Raw genomic sequence first — 3,345 nt, 5'->3', positions numbered from 1 at the left:
AATGTTGAACTAACCCAAGGCTTAGATTCCTCACTAAATTTCAGAACTTCATACCTTGTCCTCTTGTCTCTCTCTATCTCTTCAACAACGGCGTTTGTGGGTACTGCCACTGCTTCAATTCTATCAAATTTCATCACCAATATTGATGAAACAGAAAGATATGCAAAATACAATTCTTATTTCAAAGTACTTTATGTAAATACATTATACATGTGACTTTTGTGTCCTTATCCTGACCTATCTCTTAACTCTGTCTTTTTTGCATTGTACAAATTGATTAAACCTTTGTTGCAGATGTAGGGGACATGTAGTCTTCTCTGCCATCCATGAACTGTGATGGGGGTTTGTGAATGGCTGTTGCATTCGGTGACTAGTTAATTAAAAAAATTACAAATATTCACACGTACAAATGTAATCCACATAAAGCCCTATTTCCTCTCCTCATTCCTCAATACTCATCATAGACTACACCACACCTATGCAAACTCTAAATCCTCTTGTCAAAGGAAAACCTGGATCATTCACAACTCTCACCAATCACCATTGATTTCCTTTCCCTAGATATCTATCTAAACCAAACCCATTATAGACCAGTATCTAAGTCCATCTCCATGTTTATGACCAACCCCACCTCCCAAAACCCTTAAAAAGCTGCTCAGTTCCTCTCAAAAACCGATCTTTCCTTTCATATTCCAGCCCCAAAAAGACCAAAACCCTCCTTATACATACACCCAAATTTCCCACTATGTAGATGTATACATGAAGTGGAAGAAAGACTCATACTATGACTCAATTGAGCACATCCACAGGTCCGAACAACTCAAGGCCATCATTTCTTTGAAAAACTGCATAGCTCAAGACCCCAACGGGTGCATCCCAATCTCTCAAGTCTCAAAGAGGGGACTAGAGCTGGGTCTGCCCGTGAAGGCTGCTCAGTTCTTGAGGCAATACCCAACAATCTTTGGGGAGTTTATAGGTCCCCAATATAACTTACCTTGGTATAGGCTGACCCAAGAAGCTGTTGAGATTGATAGAGAGGAGAAAAGGCTGTTTGAGGATTGTAGGGATGACCTGAAGAATAGGATGAAGAGGTTCATATTGATGAGTAAAAGGAAGGCTTTGCCTTTAAAGATTATTCAGGGAATGCAGTGGTATTTGGGTTTGCCTGAGGATTTTTTGAGGTGCTTGGAAGTGAATTTGGATAGTTCTTTTAGGCTTGTGGAGATTGATGATGGATTGACCGGTTTGGCTGTTGAGAGTGAGAAAAAGATATTTTCAATGGTGCAGAGAAATTCTAAGAAGAGAGGTGTGTATTCTGGGGAACCGATGGAGGCAATTGAGTTTCCACTTTTCCCCGCAAAGGGTTTGAGGATTGGTTAAGGGAGTTTCAAAAGCTTCCTTATGTTTCACCCTATGAGGACTTTTCACATTTGGCTCCAGATGGTGATATGGGGGAGAAGCGGGTTGTGGGGTTTCTTCACGAGTTGCTTAGTCTTTTTGTTGAGCATTCAGCAGAGAGGAAGCAACTTCTATGCCTCAAGAAACATTTTGGGCTGCCACAGAATGTTCACAAGGCATTTGAGAGGCATCCCCATATGTTTTATTTGTCTTTGAGGAACAAGACTTGTACAGTGATTCTAAAGGAGGCTTACAGTGACAAAACAGCTATTGAGAGACATCCACTATTGAGGGTTAGGAAAAAGTACATCAAGTTGATGAAGGAGTCCAAGCTGATTTTGAAGAATAGGAGTTTGAGTAATCAGTTTGTTGATTGTGGGAAAACAAAGTTGGATTTGGATGGATTCTGCAGAATAGGAGACAAGAGAGATGGCAGTTGTTCTTTGTAAATGATTTTTTTGGGTAAACTATAAACCTAAACCCAATTGTTTTTGGCTTTCTACAACAGCAAGTGCATGAATGGAGTTCAAGCATTTGTCTGCATTTATTTTTGGCTAAATCACAAATTGCACCCCTTAACTTTGCCTAAAATTCAATTCATTAGTCTAACTTCATTGTAGTTCAATTTAGTCCTTTAACTTTCAATTTTTTTCAATTCAATCCTCCTATTAATCTCTATCATAATTGCGCCGTTAACTTTCAATTTTGTTCAATAAAAAACTACAATGTTTGGGGGGTCCTAAATGGCTAAATTCTAACCGATAGTAACAAGGGGACTGAATTGAATTTTAGGCAAAGTTAGAATAGCCAATTTGTAATTTAGCCCTTAATTTTATTCTATTTTATTATTTTTTTTTTATATTTAACAGCACACATGCAATAGAAAACTGATTCATATCAATGATTAATTTGTTAGTATATAAATTCTTTCAAATGTTGAACTAACCCAAGGCTTAGATTCCTCACTAAATTTCAGAACTTCATACCTTGTCCTCTTGTCTCTCTCTATCTCTTCAACAACGGCGTTTGTGGGTACTGCCACTGCTTCAATTCTATCAAATTTCATCACCAATATTGATGAAACAGAAAGATATGCAAAATACAATTCTTATTTCAAAGTACTTTATGTAAATACATTATACATGTGACTTTTGTGTCCTTATCCTGACCTATCTCTTAACTCTGTCTTTTTTGCATTGTACAAATTGATTAAACCTTTGTTGCAGATGTAGGGGACAATGAAAATTGATATTTCTCTGGAAGCTTCTTCAGTTATTGTGTTCTGCATGATCTTTATATAATGCAATACGGATTTTATTCTTCCTTTATTTTTAGCTCTATAAAGACATTCTTACTATCTTGATACTTTTCCATCTACTAGATATCTTGTTTAACATAAGAACAAATCTAAATAAAACCTAACCTGTTGTCTTCAATCTCAATGATCTTTTCCTTCAGTTTCTGTGCATTTGTATCTTTCTCATGCAGGGAATAGATCAGTCCAGGTATCATAAGTTGGAACTGGGGAAGCCCGGCCCAAAGTACTCAATGGCCTTTGAGATTGGGCTCTCAATTTATTTGTTTAGAGTGGGTAAATAATTTCCTACAATGGGTGAGTCCCTTTGAGGCTAATTTACAGCCCAAATGAAGGAGATTGTGACTCAGCTTGAATCTTATTCCCCATATTTCCCAGGGAGTCTCGGCTAGGTACCGAGCTTCCTTCTCTTTAACTATTTCTCTCTTCTTTTCTCTCGTGTATCACTCTCTCTCTCTCTCTCCCCAGATTTTCCAACCCTCTCTCACACCATCTCTTCCTCCTTATATAATCTTCCCAAGTGGGTTTGTCATCATGAGTGGCGGTTTTTCCCAAAAAGGTGGGACCCATTCCAACCTATATTCCTGATCAGATGAGACCCACTTCACATTTCTGAACAGACTCCATTGAGA

The 3,345-nt window shown here is 38.0% G+C and overlaps 1 pseudogene; it reads left to right on the top strand.

Moving 5' to 3' along the window:
• Positions 1 to 312: 312 nt before the first annotated feature.
• On the top strand, positions 313 to 2,023 carry LOC111985243 (protein WHAT'S THIS FACTOR 9, mitochondrial-like; annotated as a pseudogene).
• Positions 2,024 to 3,345: the final 1,322 nt, after the last annotated feature.

The sequence above is a fragment of the Quercus suber genome, unplaced genomic scaffold (genome assembly GCF_002906115.3).
Source record: "Quercus suber isolate HL8 unplaced genomic scaffold, Cork oak 2.0 scaffold_194, whole genome shotgun sequence".
Lineage (NCBI taxonomy): Eukaryota > Viridiplantae > Streptophyta > Magnoliopsida > Fagales > Fagaceae > Quercus > Quercus suber.
Note: the sequence above shows the minus strand (reverse complement) of the source record. Positions and strands in the feature narration are given on the sequence as shown.